At 39.3% G+C, this 27,701-nt stretch overlaps 1 protein-coding gene across 2 annotated transcripts in view; it reads left to right on the top strand.

Moving 5' to 3' along the window:
- The window catches only part of Dtna (dystrobrevin alpha), a 425,345-nt gene that overhangs the window by 30,222 nt on the left and 367,422 nt on the right, over positions 1-27,701 (top strand). The window contains exon 2 of one of the 2 annotated variants that reach the window (XM_045134782.1): positions 18,124-18,192. The exons of the other annotated variant lie outside the window; for it this stretch is intronic. The gene's annotated coding sequence lies outside the window, so the exon portion shown is untranslated. The remainder of the gene's footprint in view (positions 1-18,123; positions 18,193-27,701) is intronic. 2 annotated transcript variants of the gene reach the window in all.

The raw sequence follows: 27,701 nt of genomic DNA, 5'->3' as shown, positions 1-27,701 counted from the left end.
TGTCTTCTTTTGAACCTAAACACTGTAAAGGTAATGTTTAACATTAGCTTGTATGTAAAAATTATACTTACATTACTACAGTTAGACACATTTTAGGATGTGATATGTGAATCAGACTGAATGTGAAATTAATGTACATATGTCAGATTTTCGAATAGAAACACACTCACCTCACCTGGCTGTCCCCCCCTCCTTTTTTTTTTCTTGATGGTAGTGAAGTGTTTGCCTCATTTTGTTTTATGTGTTCTGTTCATTTCTTAGTGATCATTTTAGGCCCTTATTGTCTGTGTTTTATACCTTGTATTTTGGGAGTTTATGACATACCAGCTGAAAGAATAATGTTCACATTGTTATAGACAACAGATTGACAGTTGCTCTGTACTCTTAAAACTGGTTCCTTATAGAGAAAGGAAGAAAAAGCACTTAAAGTGAGCCCACAGGAATTTTTATTTTATTATAGTCTTCCATAAACTATTTAAAAAGGAAATCTAAAAGACAGGCACAATGGCATATGCCTGTAATCTTAGCATGCAGGAGGCTGAGACAAGATCATGATTTCATGGCCAGCCTGAGCTACATAGTAAGATATTGCCTCAGAAAGCAAAAGTAAAACAAAAGACAACAATAAAATATTCTAATTTTTCCCTGCCACAGAAATTTAAGGGAAAAAAGAAAAACACTAAAATCATTTCACATTGGTTGAGCCTAGTGTTAAAGAAGGTGACAAAATCAAAATTTTCTGCTATGATGAAAAGTATGCCCTAAATTATGGAATGGTGTTACATGAGACGTGATCACTGATATAGCCAAGACAGCTATAATAAATAAAGTTCACTTCAGGAATCTAATGATATGTGGGAAACTTCAGTTGCCTCTTAAAGTTAATAGCAATTATAATAGTGGTACTGTTTTAAACCGGGTTTTTTCATGGCTTTTAGAACTCAACTTATTTTTGAGAAATGAAGTGGAGCTGGAGAAATGGCTTAGTAGTTAAGGCACTTTCCTGCAAAGCCAAAGGACCACCATTCAATTCTTCAGGACCCACATAGGCCAAATTCACAGGGTGGCACATGCATCTGGAGTTCATTTGCAGTGGCTGGGGGGCCTGGCATGCCCATTCTCTCTCTCTTTTATAAATAAATGAATAAAATAAATATTAAAAATGTTACAAAGTGCAGGCTAGGGAGAAGCCTCAGTTGATTGCTACAGAAACATGAGAACCTAAGTTCAAATCTCCCAGCACCCACATCAAAGGTAAGCACAACAGTGTGCACTTGTAAACCCAGTGCTAGGGAGGTAAAGACAGGAGGAATGTGGCTAGCCAGTCTAGCTGAATTAGTGAGCTCAGGATCACTGAGAGACCCTGTCTCAAAATAAAAAGGTAGTGAGAGATTGAGAAAGATGCCTGACATCAACCTTTGGCTTCCACACTCACGTGCATTGCACACAGACACCTGTATCCACATATATGGAAATATGCACCCATATCACACACAAGTATACATGGAAAAAAATGCCTGAGTGCACATTATTGTGGACTGATTCTGTCATGACCATGGCCCTAGAAAACACAAGAGAGATTGATGCAAATCTCTAAGACAAAGAAGAAAGAGTAACCAAAAATATACGCTAATGACAAATTTGACATGGAACTATGGAAACCTTAAGAAATTTGCCCTAATGATAATGGTGTTTACTTAGTGGTTATCTAAGAAGATAATCTGAGATGTAAAAGTAGTGTGATATGGGTAGCACTGTCATCCTCAGGGGAAATGTACAAGGGCCAAACCAAACAGGTGAAGAAAGCATCACTGTATTCTTCATGAGAAGTGTAGATGCTACCTAGAAGATTCCGGGAAGATGATAAAACTGTGCTGTTGTATGAAATATGAGAAGATGGAAAACATGCAGACATTCAAAGAAGTAACAAAGCATTCAGGAGAAGCTGACAACCCCTCACCTGGATTTTGAACCCACAATTGCTTCAGTAGACAGGTTGTAAGTGGGTGCTAAGGGTACAGGAAAGTCCTTGCACCCTATATCCAAGGTTCATATATAATTTTAGTCAGAGAATTGAATAAAAAAGAAAACTGAGAAGGATAAGTATTAACTCAACATTGGACTAGAAAATTTAAAAAATGGTCCCTGTAATGCATAGAATGTCTAGTTGTCAGAATCCACCCCAAAGTGGATATCTACGAACTGTAAAATCTGCTGCTAGTTCTTAGTATTTTATAAGTTTGGAGAATCAATGTTGAGTATTTAAAGAGATATTTGGTGATTTTATATTTATAGTAATTCTTTATTTGCTGAAAGATAGAGTTTGGGGCCCAGTGGTTTGAGGCTTTATTGTGATATGCAGTATCCTTGGTTTCCTCTCCAGCAATAAAGAAGACAAAAATCAAACAACTCTTGCACAAGTCACAATTACGTGGAAGGCTTTTGAAAGGTCACAATACTAGCTTTTGCTCTGAGCTCCTGACTTAGTAGACACGATGGACAACAACTGTTTGCATTTGTAAGAAGTTAGTTAGTGATGCTGACAGTCCTGATGAGAGGATCCCCCTGAGAGCCATTGTTATGTCATTTTAAAGTCAATGGTGAATCACAGTGACTTGTTTAAATAGGAAATCATTTAAAGACAATAAATAATTAAGCCTTAAGAAAAAAGTGATACTATGGTGTGCCTAAAGGAGCTTGCCATAGTTTCTTCATGCTTCCATAAGGATACACCTTAAAATGATTGGCTAATAAATATAATAGAAATATTCTTAAAGTTCTGGAGGGTGGGAAAGTTAAGATCAAGTCAGCTTCATGGCTCTTAGAATATATATTTAAAAATAAAAGAAAATTTTTGCTGGGTCTTCATAGGGGGAAAAAGTTGAGGGATGTTCCTTGAATATCTTTTTTTTATTTTTTTTATTTGAGAAAGAGAAAAAGGCAGAAAGTGAGAGTGAGGGCAGGTGAGAGAGACAGAAAAAGAGAGAGAGAGATGGGCACACCAGGGCCTCTAGCCACTGCATATGAACTCCAGACACATGTGCCACCTTGTGCATTTGGCTTTACATGGGTACTGGGGAATTGAACCTGGGTCCTTTGGCTTTATAGGCAAACCTTAACCACTAAGGTATCTCTTGAGGCTTGGACATCTTTTGCATAAAAGAACTAACTCCATTCATGACCTGAACAATTTCCAAAGGATCATCTGCTAATGCCACTAACTTGGGCAATAAGATTTCAATATTTATGTATTTGTGAGGCACAAACATTTAATCCAGCTTTTGTAGCCCATAAAATTTACTATGGCTGGTACCTTGGAACTTTATAGTGTAGGATATGGACCTGAACTTATATCCATCGGTCATTAAACTTTGGGGTACAAGGCTCAGCTGATAGAAAAGCCTCTTTTTACTGTGTCAGACACCTTTATAAATCCTTCCTAAAAATATTCAAAAACATCTCAATCTGATTGACTCTACCATGAAATCAGTTCCATCTCTTTTATTCTGCAGAACATTATTTTTAATTTTTAAAATATTTTATTTTTATTTATTGATTTATTTATTTGACCGAGAAAGAGGGAGAGAGAGAGAATGAGAATGGGCACAACAGGGCTTTAAGCCACTGCTAATGAACTCCAAACCTGTGTGCTCCCTTGTGCATCTGGCTAATATGGGTCCTGGGGAATTGAACCTGGGTCCTTTGGCTTTTCAGGCAAATGCCTTAACTATTCTGCATAACATTTTTGGACTTATGTTGCTAATGAGTTCACAGACTTTATTAGATGTCAGAGTCTTTAAAGAAAGGTACCCTTCATCTATGTTTGGACTTTTGTTGGCTAATCCTTATACTATACTATAGTATACTTCTGGGTTCTTTCCTCCCGTTTTATCTCCCTACCACTGTGATGAGAAAGGGTATTAGTCCCTTGGAGTGTTGCACAGAAATGCACATACACACACCAAACCCATTTCTGAGAGCATCTTATCAGCTGATGGGCATAATTAAGCTTATGAAAGTGCCCTAGTCTTCAATCACCTCATACATTGTCTTGCTTACAATGGTGCACTAAATGTGTCCTATCTTTGTTCTGTTTTACTTATGTTTTAGTAATAGTGTGTTTATGCTTCTTGTTTTCCTAAGAATATGTTCTAAAATACTCCACACTGTTCCCATAAATTAACTTTTCATTACCAGCAATGTTCTCATCATTAACCAATTGACAAAGGGAGCTTACTTTTGTATTCTAACCAACCTTTAGGCATGCTCTTTCCCTTTTTTATTTTATTAAACTCAAGTATTATTCTCTGTTCTTGGCTTAGAATCATTTTTTTGGAACATTATTTTTGAAAGCCAGTGTAGAAACCACCAAGCCCCGTCTTTCCCTCAAATAGAGAAGTTGAGGTCCAGGGCCACACACTAAGTCACACAAATGATAACTAGGGGCATGACCTTTTGAGCTTTCAGACATCTCTTTCTGTGACTGTATCTGACATTCTAATATAATGGATCTTGGGTAATTCTATGGCTGCTGGAGGAGATTAATCAAAGCATTGCTATTTTCAGTAGATGTTAGAATTTAAAACAGAAGCTGACATAAGTTCCTGTAATATGCTTAAATATCTTCCATTTAAACATATTTTAAATGTTTGGATAATTATAAATTCATATGAAGTTATATGAAATCATACTGAGGTCCATAAACCTTTTATCCATTTTGTAAGCCTGCAGTGCCGTTTCAAAACCAAAGCCTGGCACTGTGCAATCCATAGACCTTATTCACATCCACACATTGTGTGTGCACTTAGTAGTGTATGTTCGTGGGTGTGTATATTGTTTGCAGTTTTAGCATGTTTTAGTTCATAGGATCACACTGCAATTAAGGTAAAGGGCAATTCTAATACCACAGGATATCTGGGGCTACCTTTTTTTTCAGCCTTTTGTGTATATTGTTTGCAGTTTTAGCATGTTTTAGTTCATAGGATCACACTGCAATTAAGGTAAAGGGCAATTCTAATACCACAGTTTATCTGGGGCTACCTTTTTTTCAGCCTTTCCTCCCTCTTATTTCCTGCCCTTCTGCACCTATGCTGTGACAAACACTAATTTGTCTATGCTCTTTCTTATTTTTATTTTATTATGTATGTATGTGGATGGTGATATGTATTTTTTGTTTATGTGTATGTGTGAGTGTGTGAATGTTAAAGAAAAAGAGAGGCAGAGAAAGATCGTGTAGTTGTGTATGTGAGTGTGTGTATGTGTGTGCATGAGGGCATATAGGTGCCACAGGACACATGTGGAAGTCAGAAGACTGTCTCCAGGTATTTGTACTCTCTGTCCAACTTGCTTGAGACAGGGTCTATGTTACTGTTTGCTTCTGGCAATGCCGTGTTAGCTGGCCTGTACTATTTGTGGTTGTATTGACTCTACTTCCCATTGCAATGGTGCAGCCAGCATCAGAGAAAACTTTTATAAATGTAGGTTATACCATAGTAAGTAAAAAACAGAAGATATAACATACTAGAGGGAAACAGTTTATATAAAGACTATGGACCTTAGGTCTGAATCTGAAATAGAATGAATAGAATGTTTCTGATTATAAATTGTGACAAAAGAATTCTCATCCATGAAATGGGTATATCAGTAACCCTAGATTTATAGGACTCCAGTGAGAACCGAGGTACCCACATAGCCTGCGGTAAAGCCTTGACAAATGTATATTTCCCCTATGAGGCACTCTTAAGATGACTGAGTATGAAGCTTTTCATATTTTTTGCTTGCTTGTTTAAGAAGAGGAAACTTTTTGGCACATATTTCTGGATCTGTAATTGTTGGCCCCATTGTATTTAGTCTGTCATGGAGAGACTGAGTTGACAGAGAAAACTTATCACTTCATAACCAAAAACCAAAGAAGAGAAAATGAAGTAGACTAAGTCTTACAAAGTGTGTTCCCGGTAATGTAAGATGTGTTCCCAATGATGTAAGGTGTGCTCCCAGTGATGTAAACTGTGCTCCCAGTGATGTAAGGTGTGCTCCCAGTGATGTAAGGTGTGCTCCCAGTGATGTAAGGTGTGCTCCCAGTGATGTAAAGACCCTTGACTGACCCCTGTGTCCTAAGGGCTCCACCAGATCCCAACAGCACCAATCCTTGAAGGACACCTACCCAGATCAGAGAAGAATCATATATATAACTAGAAAACAGACAAAGTGCAAGGCTGTATCCTTACTACCCATGCTTATTATTGGACTGGTAATCTGAGAAATTGTGATTTCCTGACAATAACTTGTAAATAAGATGGAATTTATAGGTAAAAATGCTGATCTGAAGAAGTGAAGGGAACATCCTCCAGAGAATTATTTTCTGGAAGCAGAACCTTCTTTGAGCCCTGGAGTTACTTGCTCCCTATTTCATATTGATGGTGAAATACCATTTAGCCCATAACTAAATAATACTGACATGCCTTGGTAATTATAGTAACTGCTCCAAAAGAAATTGTTGACCAAGTATTCTTTAAGGCTTTCTTGTCATTCATGGCCTCCAAAGCAGCACTGTAAAAAAGCAAGCCTACTTTTGATAGAGTTGTGTTGTATTTAAGAATCAGGCTTTATGTGCCAGCTTTACATAAGACAACCATGATGTTCTTGTTGTCCTTTTCTTTGACAGACAGCATTGGCAAACATTTCATATCTTGGCTTAGAAATCTGTGTCCTTGGATAGTGATTTCAAACACAGTCACCCAGGAAACACATTTAAATGAAATGTTCCAGGACTCACTCCTTAAAGATTCCACCACTCAACCCAAAGTAGATCTTTTCTGTCATGATTTTTAAAGCTTCCTAGATGAGGACCACTTAGGAGACAGTGATCTGATCTGTGGTCTTGCACTATACCACCAGAGGTGCCTTTGAGATCTCCCTGCCATCTCCTTTCTTTCTTCTAGTTTTTGTTGTTGTTGTTGTTGTTTGTTTGTTTTTTGTTTTTCAAGGTAGTGTCTCATACTAGTCCAGGCTGAGAATTCACCATGTAATCTCAGGGTGGCCTTGAACTCATGGTAATCATCCTACCTCTGCCTCCTGAGTGCTAGGATTAAAGGCGTGCACCACCATACCCAGCCCTGCCATCTCCTTTCTAAATAACTATGTTTTTTTGAGCACATGAGAGCTTTTCCATGTTTTTCCTCTTTGTAATGATTACACTGTGAGAGTTAGATTCTACTGTCCACAAGTAAATTACAAGCCTCTTGGGCAGGTCTATGAGGGAGGTTCCAAGGAAGGATTGATGGAGGGAGGAATACCTCTGCCTAGAATGGCTGCCATTCTGGCATTGGACTATACATAGATGCTCCAGTAGAACACGGGGCTTTTCACCTGGCTCCCTGTGCTACTCACTCCTGTGCATCTATCTACCATGCTACTCCCATCCTTCTTGAACACTGGAACCCCCAACTTCATTAGACTTCCAATGTGGACTGAAGAGCACACATCGTGCATGAATCTCCCTGGCCTTTAAATTCCAGCAAGACTGCTGAGGCAGTCAGTCTAATGGACTGAGCAGCTACTGAGTTCTCCAACTCTTTCGCCTGAAGACAACCATTATTGTGCTGCTCATTGTGTACTCTATGAGCTAATCTAATGAATCTCCTTTATAATGCATTTTCATGCTGTTGTTTCTGTTTCTTCAGAGAGCCTTGACTGATATAAACATGTTTTGGTAGGTGTCTTAAACAATTTCTACCCATGTCAGTCCAGTCCACTCATCAAGCATTGCTTGAACAATGTCTTTGAGATAGAAGATGGTGTCAGTGTGGTGTTAACAATAGCTACAGCAGCATAAAGGCCATGTATTGAGCATTCACTATGGCACAGATGGTTCTTAACATTTGGCTATATTTTAGGATGATAGCAGTTGAGTTATAGACTTTGTATACAAGTGCTTAGCCAGTATTTAAATCATATAGCTTGATTATTCTTTTCATGGTATATGTTCTTCTGTCAGTTTTCCTCATCATTTCTAAATGTTCCCAGCAACCAGCCTATTGCCAACATCTAAAGCTAAGAGTTATTCTTCTCCCCCATTTTCCTCACATCCCATAAATAGAATCATTACACTGTGCTTATTGTCCTCTTAGAATACATCCCAATCTAACTACTCCTCACCCAAGCCAAGACCCATTCAGTCCAGCTCAGTATCATGTTGTCTGCATTATTTTGGTAGCTAGGTGACTAGTTTTCCATTTATTTCCCATGGCTAGTCCTTCAGAAATAAGGCAGCCATATAAAAGGACAAATCAGAGATGCTCTTGTTTATCCATGGAAAGCATTCAGTCAAATTCTATAACCCACGGTTATAAATCAGAGCTGTGCAGACATTGCCTACAAGTGTACTAAATGCCCTAGCTCAGTCCTCGCCTCAGCTTCATCTCATTCTTTTTCTTCCTTCCATTTTATCTCTCATAGATAAGCTGAGATACTACCCTCCTTAGGGCCCTCACATGCTTTGTTTACCTTCCCTGGGCCATTCTTCCCTCAAGCTCCCATGGGCCCTTCTTTTACTTCATGTGGATCTCACTCCATCTTCCATCTTCAAGAAAGTCCTTCTTGGCCCTTCATCTAAAATGGCCCATGACCTCTCCATCTCTTTTTCCTGATTTTCTTGTCTTCACAGGCTTTATTACTGACCTGCCATTGTGGTATACATTTATTTGATGATTATTGTCTTTCTACCTCTGCTTTATGAGGGGAATGATTTTTTTTTTTTTTACTTTTTTTAAAAAAAATTTTATTTATTTATTTGAGAGCGACAGACACAGAGAAAAAGACAGATAGAGGGAGAGAGAGGGAATGGGCACGCCAGGGCTTCCAGCCTCTGCAAACAAACTCCAGACGCGTGCACCCCCTTGTGCATCTGGCTAACTTGGGATCTGGGGAACCGAGCCTCGAACCAGGGTCCGTAGGCTTCACAGACAAGTGCTTAACCGCTAAACCATCTCTCCAGCCCAAGGGGAATGATTTTATCTGTGCATTTTTCACCTTTCTGTGCTCAGAACCTGGCTCATGGCCAGCGCTCAGCAGGGGCTTGAGGAATGAATGAAGGAGTAAGACAACAGCAGGTGTCCTTTTGATTTCCATCTAGCAATGCCTTCCAGTCTCTCCCTCTAGACAGCAGTGACATTTCTGTATATTTAGATGATAGATTTTTATCTCTGCCATTCATTTATTTAGGATCTCATTTGCTTTTTCTTTTTTGTTTCTGTTTGTTTTATTTTGCTTTGCTTTGTTTATTTTTTTTCAAGGTAGGGTCTCACCTAGGCTGACCAAGAATTCACTATCTAGTCTCAAACTCATAGTGATCTACCTAACTCTACCTCCAGGAATGTGTCAACAAACCCAGATCTCATTTTTTTTTTATTATGCTTTAATGTTTATAAAGAACAGAGCCATTCTAGGGCAGTGGTCCTTCAAACCTTTTTTGTTTTGTTTTGTTTTTTTCAAGGTAAGGTTTCACTTTAGCTCAGGCTGACCTAAAATTCACTATGTAGTCTCAAGGTGGCCTCGAACTCACGGCAATACTCCTAACTCTGCCTCCCAAGTGCTGGGATTAAAGGCATGTGCCACCACATCTAGCCCTTCAAACCTTTCACAACTGTCTATTCTAAAGTCTCTAACCTTCACATTCCTTTCATTTATTTGATATTTTCATTTTGGGGTTGAAACAAAGTGCTAGAATGAAGGCTTGCTACATAATGTCATTGGCAACCCCCACCCTTTGGCAAGGAAACACTCAGGTACATTTACCATCTCTCCTAGATATTTTTAGAACCACTAGAGAGAGGAAAATGTGTTTTCATACTAGGCAATCAAATGCTCACATGTGATTTTCAGTCTAATAGTACTACTTCTCACACCAGTAGTAGAGATGGATAATCCTCCCCTATAATCCATGGCTTCCTGGTCCATTCTGAACAGTTTCCTAGAGTAAATTTCCCATGTGTTCTATATTCACTGATGCCTGAATTAGTAGTACAGCCTGCCCTCTTTTGATTCACACTAGGAGCAGTTGTTGTATGATACATGAGTGCCAACAAGTGTAGTCAAGGGTAAACTGACCCACCTGCAGGTTTATGGAAGGGCTTCATGGTGAAGGCTCACTCTGGCTAGTGTTGGAGTTGGACCTTCAAGGCAGGCAGCTCTGCAGAAGTGAACCAGGCCAGCTTGCCCATGGGCACATTGCCAGATGAGCAGATGGGCCTGGCAGGGCAGGGCATGTATGTCTGTTCCGGACACATACATATTTAGCATTTGCGTCTTTCATTTACAGAAGGCAAACTCTGGAGCAGAAAGGCTGAGTTTACAAAATAAAAGTCAGGAAGGGAAAGCTTTCAGCCCTTAATTAGAACATTCAAGCAAGAAATTTAGGAGAAGAATTAGCCTCATGTAGAAAATTTTGTGAAGTAATGTGGAGCAGAACTTCTTCTAGCCCAAACCACTCCTCACTAAAGGGAATGTTGTGTCTTGCTACCACCATTTTTCACTTGCAAACTTGCAAGGTAGCTGATTATTTAAAAATTGATTGATGAGGGAGAATCACTGTAGGCAATGAAAAATTTTCATTAAGATTCACTTTCTTGTAAAATACATTGGAATACTTTTCTGAAACTTTATTTTGTGTGCATGTCTGTGTGATGTTTGTACATGGGTGTATGTGAGTTATTTTGCATATGAGTACACATGCATATGTGTGTGTACTTATAAAGGCACATTAGATCTGTCCTATAATCACTCTCTACCTTCCTTTTTTTGTTTTGTTTTTTACTTACTTATGTAAATATATTGAGGTAGCATCTCACTCCTAGCCCAGGCTGATCTGGAATAGTCTCAGGGTATCCTCCTCCTACCTCTGCTTCCCAAGTGCTGAGATTAAAGACACACACCACCACCTACAGAGAGAAGGGCCTTTAGCTGCCGCACATGGAATCCAGTTGCATGTGCAACTTTGTGCATATGGCTTTCCATGGGTACTGGGGAATTGAACTCAAGATGTTACACTTTGTACGCAAACACCTTAACCACTGAACAGTGTCTCCAGCCTTGCCTTACTCTTTGAGACAAAGTATCTTACTGAACCCAGGGATCACTGGTTATGATTTGGCTACACAAGCTGTCTAGCAGGTCTGGAAAATCCACCTATCTCTACCTTGCAAGCCCTGGAATTATGTACCCAGATTTTACAGGAGCTGGGGATCCAAATTTGGGTCCTCATACTTGTATGACAAGCACTTTACTGACTACCTCTCCAGTCCCAACCTTTTCTCTCTAATTCACTCATTAATAAATCAAAAAATTAGTTTCATTTATTTTCTTGCAAACATCAGAAGATGTGACTCTTCAGAGAGAGGACTAACTTGCAGAATAGGCAAGAATGTTCACAAGTTGAAAGTCAACTGTAATATTATTTGTCATGTTCCATTTGTCCAAGTTGAAACTTGAAAAAATAAAAGAATAATTATAAATAAAAATTTGTGACTCATTTTATTTAATATCTAAGCATCATCTAAAATTAAAATGAAAAGCTCTCCCAGACCCTACACAAAATTCATGGATGTTTTATATAAGAGCATTGACAGAGCCCCTTACACATCCATGGTAGTTTGAAAGATGGCCCCCAATATATTCAGTGTTTTATTACCTGGAGGTGGTGTCACTGGGTGTATCTTAAGGTGTGGTGGTGGGTTGCAGATTTCAATCTAAAGATATGTAATGTGTGCCTACCTGAAGCTCTTGAAGTGTGCTGTGCTATGTGGCTTTTGGCTTTTTGGCTTGTGCTTCTCTCTCTCTGCTTGGACCTGTGGAAGCAGGCCAGCTTCTTCTGCCATTTATGGAACTTTCCCCAGATCTGTAAGCTTCAATAAATATCATTTCCTCCATAACTGTGCCTGGTCTGGAAGTTCATCTAATTGAACCTGAAGCTGTCTGCTACAGAACTTGGTACCGAGGAGTGGGCTGAGATGAACCTGACCATGTGGATGTTGATCATTTGGAACCTTTGTTTTGGAGAAATAGGCATGGATTTGGTGCTTGCAACTGAAGATGTCTTCTGGAGTAGTAAGCCAAATTTTATGGACTATTTTGATCAGAGTTTGAGAATGCTACTGCAGACAGTATTAAACTTCGAGGATTGGCTTATGAGCTTTCTAAGGAGAAGAAAAGACTGCAGAGGACTTTGTTGGAACTGGGCTACTGGCATAAGGGCTGGTTGTGTTCTACTGCCCAGGCCCCAGAGAGTTTGATCAGGTTAAATTTGTGATAGACTTATGTGCTTGGCTAAAGATATTGGACTGAGAAATTTAAATTTTTTAAGCTGAAAAACCTCAAGCAAGTTAAAATTACAGGCACTGAGCCTGGTCTTATGTTACTGAACCTGATATTATAAAACACATTAGCAATCTTAAAAAACCACTTTACATTAAAACAATAGAAAGGATGCCTGAGCAAAGACTACCATAGAAATGCAAAGTCTTGGAAAGAGTTGACTGGAGAAGGAACCCTCTTTTCAAGACTATGATTTGTTTTGTCCCTGAATTAAGAATATGGCTGTGTCCTGCACAACTGGTATTGGTTTCAGAAGCATGAAAAATGTGTGGAGTGGTCGTGAATTGCACACAGTTCCAGGAGCCATTGCTGAGATGTGGCATGAGGCAGGGCATGATGCCCTAATAGGCTGAAAGAGCCTTTGGAAGATGGACTGTGGTTTGCATGAGGACCTGAAGATGTTTTGCATATACCAGGATTTTGCAAGGGCTACCAGGGAGTGTACTAGTAGCCTGGGATGGAAGTCTTCCCTGGATACTCTGCCCAGCTGGAGGAATGGAATTAGAAAATGTGGAGACTCTTAGTGTCCAGTTGTATTGAACTTAAACTGCAGAAGTTTGATGTTTGTTTGATAGTGGTTGAGTTTGCATTGCTTTAGTCTTTCTGCTATGCCTTATACCAGTTGAAAATGTTTACTCTGTGCCTTTATATGTTAGAAGTGTTTAACTTGTTTGATTTTACAGGTCTTAATATCTTAAATTGGTCAAGACTGTGGGGACCTCTGAAATTGAACTGAGTATAATTTACAATGTGTGATGGTTATAAATCTATTGGGGGCCAGGGGTGGAGTGTGGTATTTTGAAAAGATGGCCCCTGATATATTCAGTGTTTTATTACTTTGTAGTTTGCATCTGCACCATCTAGAGTGGTGTCTCTGGGTGTATCTTAAGGTGTGGTAGTGGGTTTCAGATTTCTATCTAAAGATACGTAAAGTGTGCCTAGCTGGAGTACTTGAAGTACACTGTGCTATGTGGCTTTGGCTTTTTGACTTGTGCTTTTCTATCTCTGCTTGGACCTATGAAGCAGGCCAACTTCTTCTGTCATTTATGGAACTTTCCCTGGATCTGTAAGCTTCAATAAATATCACTTCCTCCATAACTGTGCCTAGTCTGGAAGTTCATCTCAGTGAACCTGAAGCTGTGAAGTGGTACTGAGGAGTGGGATTGCTGCTAGACACCTGATTATGTGGCTTTGGCCTCTTGGAGCTGATTTTCAAGAGGAATGTGGGAGGATTTGAAACCTTGGCCTAAGAGATGCCTTGCAATGCTGTAAGTACAGCTTGATGGACTATTCTGGTCTGAGATGCAAGACCAGAATGCAGCAAGAACTATGGACTGTGAGGTTTGGCTAATGAGGATGAGAAAGAGCTTTGCTTGGATTAGGTTAGCAGTTTGTGTGAGAAGCTTGCTCTTATGCTCATGTCCTGAGAAGTTGTGCAGGGCTGCTTTGCATAGAAATGAACTGGTGTGAGCAGAGGGATATGGCACAGAAAGTAAAATCTTTGGGTGAACTGAACCACCCAGAGGGCGAACACACGGCCGGTGAGATACAGGTAGTGAGGGCAGAGGGGGATGGTGGTGGGGAGGCCGGAGGGGCGGGGCTCGAGCGGGGACACTGGGCGAAGGGGAACCGGCACGGGGCAAGGATCTGGAAGGCACCCTGAACTGGACACAACTTCCTGACAGTGCCATCTCTTTTCACTCAAGGGAAGTCTTATAACCTTTGAGACTGGGCCAGCTGACCTGCGTTGGGGCAAGAGGAAGAATGTAGACTCTTGCAGGGGCTTGAGTGCTCAAGGAATGTCCTGTTCTTCAAAGTCTACTTTATCCCTCCCTGGATTAACAGATTGGTACCCTACCTAGTATTGTGAAGTATAAGAAATGCAGGACAGAGAGGGTCGTTGAGTTTGCAACACAGTCTTGTGTTTTGGAAATGGCTATGGGCAATGTGAAGCAGGTTTGCTGGTTGCCTGAATGGAGACCTCATGGGGCCATGAGGATGAACCATGGCTTGCAGTAGAGACCCAGTAGAGATGCTGGGACCATGAGATGGTTGCCAAGGAGAGCTGCCGGCCCCGATGAAGTTTTCTAGGACTGTGAGTAGCCTAGCTGGAGGAGTGGAATTGGAATGTCAGAGACTTGTTGCTGGTTAGAATTATTGGACCTCTGGAGATTTGTCACTGGCTAGAGTTATTGGACTTGGAGCTACAGAGTTTTTTTTTGTTTGTTTGTTTGTTTTTGTTTTCCCTGGTTGTTTTAAATCTTGTATTGGTTGAATATTTCTTTGCTATGCCCAATGGCATCTTTTGCAGTGTTAATGTTTATTCTGTGCCATTGTGGGGTATTTTGAGGTTATTTTTTGGTATTATGGCTCAGTTAAGAGATCTTGGACTATGGGGATGTATGAACATCATTGAAATTGATAAAAGCTATGGGACTTTTAAAGTTAGAAGAATGCATTGCATTTTATATCATGTATGGTTATCAGTTTATGGGGGCCAGAGGTGGAATGTGGTGGTTTGATTCAGGTGTCTCCCATAAACTTAGGTGTTCTGAATGCTAGGTTCCCAGCTGATGGAGATTTGGGAATTAACACCTTCTGGAGGCAGTGTATTGTTGGGGGCAGGCTTATGGGTGTTTCCCCTTGCCAGTGTTTGGTACACTCTCCTGTTGCTGTTGTTTACCTTATGTTGGCCAGGGGGTGATGTCCACCCTCTGCTCATGTCATTGTTTTCCCCTGCCCATCGTGGAGCTTCCCCTTGAGCCTGTAAGCCAAAATAAATCTCTTTTTCCGAGAATCTGCTCTTGGTTGGGTGATTTCTACCAGCAGTGAGAACCGGACTGAAACAACATCCCTCACAGGTTTCTTATATACCATCTACTCAGAGCCTTTCAGTGACCTTATACATAGCAGAAACAGGCCTGGAGTCTTGTTTTACAGTTGAGGACAGTGAGTAGAAGGCTAGTAACATGAATAGTTCAGGCTGCATGATGATTTATTTATCATGTTGACATTAGATTGCAGACCAATGAGGAATTACCTAGTGGCAATTTCTAAACAATCATGATCTTTGAGAATCTAGCTTTCTAATTTTGATTTTACTAGTTAAATCTGGCAATGGTGATATAGGGGGAACTCATTTTCCAAATATCTTAACACTGACTGCAAGTACGCCTTCGCAGAATCATTGTTGACATATGTTTATGCTTTTGACAGTATCCTCTAGGGCTTCGAGCATGTCGATGTGATGTCCAAAATGCCTTCACGTTTTGCATAATCAGAAGGAGAGCTTTGCCTGGTCTCAGTTGTTCTCTCTGTCAGTCCTTCCTTTGAGACACTAAGCAATATGACCACAAAAACAAATTCCAAGTTCAGCCATGTACTATTTTGTTGGCTTGTTCTGTTTTATAAATACAAATAATAGCCTTTGTGCAAATCAGAGCTCTGTGGTAAATTACTGTGCTTTTAGGATCTTTGTATGAAAAAATTGTTTGTTTGTTTGTTTGTTTTTAATTTTGTACTGCTATGCCTACCTGTGATTTTTTTCCCCACTTTGGAATACTATGTTCTTATGTTGACATGCTTGGAACACCATGCTGCAATTAATATTTACAGCAGTACACACTTGGGATGTGGGAATGGATCAATAATTAAGAGCACTTGCTGCTTAAGCATGAGGGACTCTTGGACCAGAGACCACCAAGTTTGACTCACCAGAGCCCACATAAAAAGCTATGTGTGTGCATACAAGTTTATAACCTAAGTCTATGCGTAAGGTACAGAGACCAGGCAATGCCTGAAGTTCAGTGATGGACAACAGTTCCAGATTGAGGGAGAGACCCCCATTTCAAGGAAATAAGCAGATGAGTGATAAGAGACACTAGACTTTTCCTCTGACCTCAACACACATGTGCATGTCTGTCTCTCTTCTCTCTGTCTTTCTGCTTGCAAATAAATAAATAGTCTTTTTAAAGCCAGATCATTTAAAGACAACTGAGCAATTGTTCCAACCCCATTCCTGGGTTTAGAACACACTAAGCTATTTTGCCTGGTAACTAGTGCTGTAGGGCACAGTGACCTTGTCCTGTAGTTGGTGCTGTAGGGTGCAAGTCAGTGCACCTTCTTATCCTGTAGTTGGCCTGTGGGACACAGTGACCTTCTTGTCCATAATTGGTGTGTGGGGCACAGACAGTAGCAAGCACTGTGGGACATAGGCAGTGTCCAGTTTTGCTTTCAGTGACTTGCAGGAAAATCATTATAGTTTTTAAAATTTTGTAGAGATGCAAAATGATCTTTTTTATTTCCACTAAGCCTATGCATTTTCCAGAATCTAAAAGAAAAAATATTCCAGGAAGCTTTGACAACCTGGCCATTGAGTCTGATGGAGGGCTAACTTTTAATTCACTTGTGCAGACAGCCTGGCACCCAAGTACAAGTGAGTTTGGGTACATCCAGATATAGATACAAGATGAACTACAGCATGGATGAGATAAAAACTTGAATTTCTAAAAACCACTAGCTCTTTAGTTCTGCCTTGAGTTCATCTGAAAGAAAACAACTAATTTTAAAACAAATACCTGTAGTGTCACAGCTTTAAATAAAATTATATTTGGTACCAGCTTTATAGTCCATGTGGAAGCAACCATTCTCCAGGGTTCCTAGATGGAGTTCTGTACCACAAGCCCTGTAGTGCCTGCATGACTCCCCAAGAACACTGAAAACTGAGAGTGACTTGGGGGTCCATGGCTTCAGGCACACTCACTACATTTGCATCTAGCCCCTCAAAACATGGTAAATATGCAAAACAATTAAGACAGAGGGATAGTTTGATACTCTCCTCTACTCCATCTTACATCTTTCCTTCATGCTAAGTATTTCTCCACCTTTTACTCTACATTGTGTCCTCGGCTGCCTCTTCTGAGTCCCAACATTCATCAGTACCTGCCTTAGAGACTCTGAATGTAATCTCTGCTAGCTTGTGGCAATGTTTAAACCACCTTTGCAAAGCTTGAAAACACTCTGAAATACCAAAGGTCCCTCATCATTCAGATCTTTTCTTTAAGAAGGGCATATTCAGCAATCATCTTGCTGTAGGTAGTTCCAGGATTCCATACAGCTAATCTTTCATACAGAGAGGAAAAATTATGAATGAACAGTTTTCCAATGCAGTTTGACTAATATAGAAAGAGCCAGTGGGTTTTATAAGAATCCAAAGAGAATGCAATCTCTAATTCCTGTGGAATTCTATTTATAGATATGAATGAAAACAAAAAAAAAAAAGAAAGAAAGAGATTTGCTAGTTAAGATATCTTCCAAGACTTTGAAATTAACCATGTATCTCTCTCTCTTTTTTTTTTTGGTGTGGGCATTTATCCTGCCTGGGAGTAGGATAGTTTCATGTCTGTATCATTATTAAGTGGAGGCTGAGTTCCAGTCTTCTGTCACCTGATCCAGTTCTCCTCCATACATATTGCTCAGGGTCACAGGATTATACAGGTGCTGAATCCCTGAACTTGAACACTGAGCTCTGATGTTTCGTTACCTGTTTGAAAGCATGCAGGAGTGGCTGCCGGTCTGTGATGGAAGTGCACGGCAGCACAGCTCCTGGTTGGAAATCACAGATTCAGTCCTTACCTGGACATTTGCTATTGGATTATTGAAAGGGAGGCAGAATTTCCTAGCATTCATTTTACACAAATGAAACAGAGATTTAAATAGAAATAGTTGTGACTTGTGTTCCTTTTGCTCTTTCAGCTAATACTCATTAATTAAAATTGGCATCTATGAAAATGGAATTAATAATACCTTCAGACAAGATATGTGGTGAGTAGACACGTGGTGAATGTAAAACACTAAAAACAGTGCCTGGCACACATTAAGTTACATATGTGCTACTATTAATAAAATTAATCAACAACAGGAAGCTGCTATATTGATATTGAAGAAATATAAATTCTAAAATAGTGTGAAGCTGGGCGTGGTGGCACACGCCTTTAATCCCAATACTCAGAAGGCAGAGGTAGGAGGATCACCATGAGTTCGAGGCCACCTTGAGACTACATAGTGAATTCCAGATCAGCCTGAGCTAGAGTGAGACCCTGCCTTGAAAAACCAAGAATAAATAAATAAATAAAATAGGAATGTGTAAATGATATTTTTTTGAAAGTATACCTTATAGAATTAAGTCAGTCCTATGAAGAGGGTATATAACTGTCTCCAAGATAAGACTGTGACCCTTCTACTTATTTATGGGCATTCACTTTGTACTTTTTGTTTATCTTTGAAATTTAATTGTTGCTGTTTTAATTGGATACTTGTTCTCTGAGACAAAGGAAATAAGTCATTTCTAAGGAGGGTATTTTTCCTTGTTTTACTTTATTCATTAAAGTTGGGATCATTTCACAAGTGTGTTTGGTTTTCCTGTGAGAGAGGTGCGGAGGAGTTTTCAATAACCAGAGGATCTGTGGCTTCCAATGATGCCTCAGGCACAGGTCATCAGGAGAGGCCTTTCATGCTGTATTTGGGGGCTTGTGAGGTCTTGATCATTTAACCTTCATTTTTTCTCTCCTGTTCTTTTTTCTGTACACTGTCCTTCCTATAACTCCCTTAATGTCCTTTGTCCAATTTTCAAAAATAAAGATGTATGTGTGGATGGATACATGTGCCTGATAGGGGTTAGTGGCACTCTGATATAGTAAGATATTGACAACCATCATATTGATATTTATAATAAGAGAATAACAGTAAGACAATTCAGACTGGAACTTAAGGGATCAAGATTTTTTTTTGACTTTTGCACATGTGTCTGTTTGGTGCATGTGTGTGTGTGTATATGTGTGTCTACACACATAGAAGGGGTGCATATACATGTAGTGTGCGTGTGTGTATGTGTGTGTGTGTGTAAGCCAAAGGTTGCCATTGGGTTTTTCCTCAACTGCATTGCACATTAATTTTTTGAGACAGGGTCTCTCACTCAACCAGTGCTTACTGATTCACTTAGACCAGCTGGCCATTAAACCCAGAGGATCCTCCCACCTCCAGTTTCCTGGTGCTGGGGATATTGTAGCACACCACCAAAACAAGATTTCATGTGGGTGCTAGGGACCCACACTCAAATTTTCAAGGACTTCAGCCACTAACCCATCTCCCCCCACATTTTAGTCAAACCTTCTTATCTTATGGAATATCTCCCATAAACCAAAGAGAATTGTCTACTTACCAAGTAATAGATCTGTTATCTTCTCTGAATCCTATGCTGCAAGAAAATTTCAGTGGTTTATCAGAAGCTGCCACAAGCTAATAAGGACAGAACTTTTAATACTGGCCACTCTAGATAGGGACAAAAGATCAGGAAAACAAGATGTTTCATTGTAGTATTTCTTTAAAGCCCTGTGCTCTCTGTACAAAAGGCAAACTCATTTAAGTAGCGAAATAAAATTGTATTTCCAGTTTAAAAATATGTTGAAATACCAATTAAGAATCACTGTTACTAGTTTAAATTCGCCTGACTTGTCACTTGTCTACGCTTCTATAATTTGTTTAAGTTACTATTATTTCATAGAGTAAAAATAAAAGGCATGAACAGACAGTTCTATAGTCAAGTAGTTCATCAAAATGTCAGAGAAAAATTATTGGTTAGAAAGAGGTTGAAATGGCTGGATATATGGCTTAGTGGTTAAGGTGCTTGCCTGAAAATCCAAAGGGCTAAGATTCAATTCCCCATGACCCACATAAGCCAGATGAGCAAAGTGGCACATGCATCTGGAGTTCATTAGCATCAACAGGAGGCCCTGCCACACCCATTCTCTCCCATTTTCTCTGTCTTTTTCTTCCACTTTATCTCTTTCAAATAAATAAAAATAAAATATGAAAGAGATAGAAAGACCCATTTTCAGTGTCTTAGACTGCAATGTCATAAATTTGCAAAAATTCTACAATTACACAAAATTTTTTTTTGTTTGCTTTTTTTTTGTTCATTTTTATTTATTTATTTGAGAGTGACAGAGAGAGAAATAGGCAGAAAGAGAGAGAGAGAGAGAGAGAGAGAGAATGGGCATGCCAGGGCTTCCAGCCACTGCAAACGAACACCAGACACGTGCGCCCCCTTGTGCATCTGGCTAACGTGGGACCTGGGGAACCAAGCCTTGAACCGGGGTCCTTAGGCTTCACAGGCAAGCGCTTAACCGCTAAGCCATCTCTCCAGCCCTTACACAAAATTTTGATCTTTGTCTAAACCTGTGTCAAACCCAACAAAGTCATCCGTTTGAGGAAATTCTCTTTTTTATTAATTTTTTATTAATAACATTCATGATTATAAACAATATCTTATGATAATGCCCTCCCTCCTCCTGACTTTCCCCTTTAAAACTCCATTCCATTTGAGGAAATTCTTAATAAATTCCTTTTTACAGAGAATTTGCTTACGTCTCATATTCTTTTCTTTCTTTTTTTTGCCAAACTTTAGCAGAGCAATGCAACATGAATGTCTTTTCTCTGTGGTGTATATCAGAATAGTAAGATACTTGCTACTGTGGTTTATTTATTATTTAATTCTATAGTTCATTTCCTATTTTAAGGAGCTAGTATCTCCATGTGTCTGTCTTAAAAACCCATCTGTTTCTAATGTAGAGTTGCCATGAAAACATGACCAGAATTTACAACAATTATGCATTGTACAAGATCTTGAGATTATGCAAATGACCAAGCTCAGGGAGCTTCTGCCACACTTAGAATTGATGGCCAAAGTTGCTTGAACTGGAAAAGAGCATTAACTGCATACTTGAAGTTTCTTGCATTAAAAATGTAAATACATGGGCTGTGGAGATGGCTCACTGGATGAAGCACTTGCTGCTGAAGCCTGGTTATTTGAATTACACGCACACACACACACAAATACACACAGACTTACACACTAATAGTTTGAAAATTATAAAAGTAAATTCATATCCAATGTTTAAAAAATATACAATGTTTTAAAAGAATTCTAACCTTAAAATATTTTGATTTTAAATTTTAATTTTAACAGTTTAAATTTTAAAAATGCACTGCCTCTCTAGATGGTGGTTCTTTCTCAGCCATAGGTTGTTCATATCAACTTATACCACAGGACTAGCCACAGCACAGAAATGTAAAAAAAAAAAAAAAAAAAAAAAAAATAATCAAGCCATAGAGGAAGCTTTCTCTGTAGTGGTACAAATATATTCATATATTCTTTATGGTTTAAATGAAGTTAAATGCACAAGGATTTGTACTTTGGATCACTGAAACAGTTTCCTATTGAAATGGATCCTAAAAGGAAAGCTCTACACAGAACTAGCCCACTGGTGCCATGTTTCTGAATGAGTTTAGTCTTCTAGGGATAGAGACTTATATGTTATCTATAAAAATTGCTTTTGGGGGGATTAGGGAAATGGCTTAGCAGATAAGGTGTTTGCATGTGAAGCCTAAGGACCCTGGTTTTATTCTCCAGGACCCACATAAGCCAGATGCACAAGGGGGCACATGCGTCTGGAGGTCGTTTGCAGTGGCTGGAGGTCATGGTATGCCCATTTTCTCTCTCTCTCTCTGCCTCTTCCTCTCTCTCAAATAAATAAATTAATTAAATTAAATATTTTTAAAAATGGCCTTTCCATAAGCATGCTTTATTAATTCCTTAATGGAAAACAACCAATTGCGTAAGTGCTTCTGTTTATAAACATGAGCCTGTGTGAAAATATGATTCAACAACACCCACCCCTCTCTGAGGGGTTACGGGCAGTTATTGGTGGCTGTGAGAGGGAGAGATATTTTCTCTGTGGTGTGGCCACTGGTAGATCGCATGCGTTCTGACACATGATTGTAAGCGCAGTTTTGCTCAGTTCCCATGGCTAATACCTGTGGCATAATCAGTGTTACCCTAGTCAACACTGAATCCCAGCTCTTCCCATTGAGGACATTGGCCCTGTAAGTTGCACATGTCTTCATCCTCTCCCTTATAAGGATAGATAGCAAAATGACACAGGCTTGGTCACTGACATGAGGTTAATGACTCTCTGCCCTTGCCTCTGCTCCATTTATTGTGATTGGGTCAACAACAATATAGCTACAGCATCCATCATGATACCATGAGGAAAAGACCTAGAAGATCTGGATGACACTGAATATAACAAATTAGAGCAATTGCACCCATGCAAGTAGTTGCCTGCCTATATTTGGAATTCTTCTTTTATGATTTTTATGTATTTATACTGTCCTATATGTCCCCTGCTATAACTGGAGAACTTTGTTGCCATCAGAACTGATTCATTCATTAAGTACATGGCCCTATGGTATGTAGTTGAAATGAAACTAACATGTAATATGACAAAATGAGATAAGTTTCTTTTGTGTGTGAGTGTGGGCAAATGTGGGCCACCTTGTCAGAGGACAACTTTGGGATGTCTATCTTCTCCTTCTTGTTAGAGGTAAGATCTCTGGTTGGCCAACATTACATCTTCCAGACTATCTATTGGTCTACAAAGTTCCAAAAACTACTCCTTTCTCTGTCTCCCACCTCACTATAAATGTGTTGTGATGAAATATTTGCCACAACTTTTATGTGTGATTTAGAGATCTGATCTCAGGTACTCAGGCTTGCATGGTAAGCACTTTATGCACTGAACCATCTCTTTAGGCCCCCCAAAATAAATTTCTAATAAGAGAATTATAAGGTTGGGAGAATATCATAGTACAATGGTAAATTGGAGTCAAAAGCAAACAGACACTTCTAAAAGTTTTATTATATATTTTAGAGATCAGATTAAAAACTTAGGTCAAGCATTCCAGACTCCAGGACAAAGGGCACAAGTGGTAAGTTATACAGTCCATAGTGTTTACAAAGAATAACAAAACAGCTGCTCAGCAGAAGGCCAGCTGTTGTTACATAGGAAATGGAAGAAATTCCCCCATAGTCACAAAGTAGTCATTGTGCACTGGACTGAACAAAACTCTCAGCTGTTTCCACAGTTATGTGGTTTTTCTTGTCTTTTAGTAATGTATGCTGTGGATTCTAATGTGCCAATTCACTTTAACAGAATATACAAGTCACAAGTGTAATGTAATAACATTCACAATTTTTTGAAATTCTAGTTTAACACAGAGTACAGCCAAGAGTACTTAGGAAAGTGGAATGGGAGGGAGGATATGCCCCAGGGATAGAGTTATAGGCAGTTAGTGATGGCTAAGGAAGTGAGAGACCTTTTCTTCTTCAGGGTATATACAGTGGTCTATTGCATGTGCTCTGGCGACCCCCACCCTCCTGCCATGTATGTCTCTGCAATCTACCCTAAATAAACTCAGTGCAACAGTCCTACCCCTACAACAAAAATTAAGACATCAAAATCCAAGAGGGACAAATTGTGAAGAAGAAACATTCATCAGAAGGGGTATGGGATTCAAGGAAAGGTAACAAGAAAAGATTATAATCAAAACGCCTTACATACATGTAGAAAATGGTCAATAAATAAAAATGAAACACTAAGTGACACTGGGTGTGTTGGTCCATGCCTGTAATCCCAAATATTTGGTAGGTAAAGGGAGGAGAATTAGGAGTTCAAGGTCATCCTCTTGTTATATAGTAGCTTTGACATGAAACCCTGTCTTAACCACTCCCAAATAGAAATGATATGAAATATTTTAATGACTATAAATATAAGAGGCATTTCTGGTTTTTTTGTAGATAAGCTATCATATTCTCTTTGCTCTGTGGGATTGTGCATGAGAGATTTACGCAGACCACCATAATCCACTTATCCTTGGAAACACATTGGGGGCGATGGTACTTGCATTCCCACTCATGGCCATGGAGAGCAAGTTGGTGGGCCACCATGTCTTCCAGGACAGCAACTCTGGCAAAGTCAGGCATTGCAGGCCCATGGACACAAATGTCTTCTAAAAAAAAAAAGTGTTCTAATTGGGGACTTTAACAAATGGTGACACTTTATAATACAAACATTATGTCCTTTATTCTCCTTTTTAACTCATCATTAACATCCCTGTGACAATTATTCTAATTAACTTACTTTCACTGATAAGAGAAATAAAACCATTCTGAAATTAGGAAATAATATATTTATTATTATAAGAAAATCTGTGTTTAATATTACTTCTAGTATCATCTCAAAATTACTCTTCCTGTTTTTCAGTTTTCCCATGTCCACCCCCACCCAAACCCTCATTTCTCCTTTCTACTACATTACTACATGTGTAAAGCAAATCTAATAACTTTGTATTACTACTAAAAAATAGCAGCTCAGTTGCCAGGAATTTGCTAAGTCTCAAAATTCTATGTTAAACATTTTTCATACATTATGCCATCTAATCCCTTTGACAATTTTTTTCAAGAAAATAAGTTTTTATTCTGATTTTACTGAGCAGGAGAGCTTCAAGTCAAGCTAAATATTACAGCTATAATTCAGAACTGAGTTATCTGAACTAACACTCACACCTTAGCAATGTTGGTTTTGAGAACTCCAGCTCACAGTCCAAGTACAAAATAAAAATCACTGCTCTAAATTGTTACCAAAGACTTAGCCAGGAATTTCTTCTCTTAACCTATGTGCAGTCCCTGGTCTCCTTCTCTCTGCCTCCACCTTTACCCTCAGATTACAATCCACACTATGCTTTTAAAAGTCAAACCAGACATTCCTGGGAAATCATCCAGTAGATGGAGTTTAAGGAATTATTTTGCTGAAAAGCCATGGAGGCAAGACAGAGGTAATTACACAGTACTGAGAGTGAGAGTAGTCTAAATGGGCACATGGTATTAAAAGTGAAGAAGCAGGGACTGGAGAAATAGCTTAGCAGTCAAGGTGCTTACCTGTAAGGCCTGAGGACCCAGGTTTGATTCCCCAGAACCCACAAGCTGTGCGCATGGTGGCACATGCATTTTCAGTCCATTTGCGGTGGATAGAAGGCCCCAGCGGGCCCCTTCTCTTGCCTTCTCACTCTCCCTCTCTAATAAATAAAAACATAAATAATTAATTTTAAAAAGAATTCAACAAATAAAAAAAGTATACAGGAAAGAGTTTTGCTGAAAATTTATTAATTATTTTTCTATCTGACCCTGGGGGTAACCATGATGTTTTGTTGGAGGACTCACTCAAACACTAGAGAGAAGAGAGAGGACAAATGGTTAGATGTGTATTCTAGTCTTACTGTACACTGTCGGCTGCATGACTTAAATCCAGACATTGTTTCATTTATGTTTTTTTTAGTAGACATTGTTTTTTATACTAGTTACTTTCTCATTGCTATGAGAAAATACCTGACAAGTGCCACTTAAGGAAGGAAGGGCTTGTTTTGGCTCACATTCATGAGGGTAGAGTACACCATGGTGGGAAGGCATGGTGGCAGGAACTTGAAGCAGCTGGTCGCATGGCATCCACAGTCAGGAAGTAAAGCAGTGACTCTGTTCTTTTTGTTCAGTCAGGGACCCCAGCTCATAGAAGAGTGCTGTGCTGGTTAAGGTGGATTTTCCCACCTCAATTAGCCTAATCTAGAAACTCCCTCCCAGACATGAGGTTTGTCTCCTAAGTGATGCCAGAGTGTGTCAAGTTGACAGTGTTAACCATGTCACCTCCCTCACATGAACAGCATAACTCTGTGTAATTCTGTTGAATCAGAATTTTGAAGACCTGATGAAATAAAATAACTATCTCTGAAAACTTAAAAACTAGCCTTAGGACGTAGCTCAGTGATAAAGTGTTTGCTTACATTGTGTCTTAAAGTCCTATGGTCTATCCCAGTACCACTCCAACCCCTTCCCATAAAAAGAAAAGAAAGGTTCAAAATGTAACATGAAGGTGTTCTATGCTGGAAGCGAATGACAAGAAATTTATTTTTACTTTCATTTTACTTTCCATTTGTACATCCATTATACAGCTTGAAACTTTATGTTTATGACTTACCATTGCTTCATTTATTCAGCCATACTATATGTAAATTATTCAGTCCTGCAAAATGCAAACAAAAAAGTCAACTCTTAAGACTGTAGACAGAAAGTCTTGAATATATCACTTAATTTCAGTCCTAGTTTTTGAACTTCATTCATTGTTCTCTGCTTATCAAGTAAGAATTTTAAACCATTTCTGATTTTGGGTTTCAAGACATAAAAAAAAAAAAAAAAAAAAAAATCCCCAAACCCTGGAAACAGAAAGATAATAGTTTGTATCCACAAGATTTTTAGGTAGCAAAATTGGCAGGTGCTTTCTTCCTATTAAAAATCTGCACTTGAGGAAAGAGCATGAAAAATTTCAGCCAAAAGGTTAATTCCTTTGACAAGAGCTTTCCAGAGAAGTGCACAAAGGAAGGAAAATGAAAATGTTTTCTCAACCATTTAATTCAATTTCCTTCAGACAACATTTACTGAGTACCTCCTAGGTGCCCCTTGTTTTAAAAGCCCCCGTGGGGAATGGAAAGTGAATGAGCCTGGCGTCCTGTGGTGGGAGAGCAGGCTGTGTGTGCTCCTATGGCAGCCAAAGGGCTCCTGGGGAAGGGTTACCCACAAGGACTAAGTAGCTAAGGGAGGAAGCATGAAAGACAGAAGGTAAGCATTAAATTGTTCCTTCAGAATTGATAAAAGGGGCAAGCACCTCAAGGCTTTGGGGAATAAAGGAACACAGAAATGAAAAAATAGAGTGCTGAGGTTTGGGATCATCTGTGGAATTATCAGAATTTTAAAATACAAGTTGATCAAATACGGAGCCTGAAAAGCTTGTGATGGCTTGGTAAGCTCAGCTTATTGGCTAATTTCCATTGTGAAATTTAGAACCCACCCCTATGCAACAAGAATCAGTTGAAGTTACGATTGTTTTTGCTTTCTTTAGTTGTTTGTTCACAATGAACACCTGGAAGGATGAGCTTTGTTTTTATACCTTGCACCCGCTCTCAGTTGTTGTCTCTTCTCTTCTCTTGCAGATCCCTGTGCTTATGACCAAAAAAAGAAAAAAAAAAAAAAAGCAGACACTATTGAAATCACCTTCTAACATTCCCGTCTCTAGTCTAGGATATGCACCTATTAAAAACGCAGACCCTTGGGCTTAAGAGATGGGTTAGTGGTTAAGCGCTTGCCTGTAAAGCCTAAGGACTCCCGTTTGAGGCTTGATTCCTCAGGACCCACGTTAGCCAGATACACAAAGGAGCGCACACATCTGGAGTTCATTTGCAGTGGGGAGAGGCCCTGGAACACCCATTTTTTTCTCTCTCTCAAATAAATCAGTAAAATTTAAAAAACAACAACACAGAACCAAGGTGAGATGGAATCTCCAGGCAGACCTAATTTAAATTTCCCTGATAGCTAAAAGTACTGAATGCTT

Source organism: Jaculus jaculus, chromosome 15 (genome assembly GCF_020740685.1).
Source record: "Jaculus jaculus isolate mJacJac1 chromosome 15, mJacJac1.mat.Y.cur, whole genome shotgun sequence".
Lineage (NCBI taxonomy): Eukaryota > Metazoa > Chordata > Mammalia > Rodentia > Dipodidae > Jaculus > Jaculus jaculus.
This window is presented reverse-complemented; position numbering and strand designations above follow the sequence as displayed.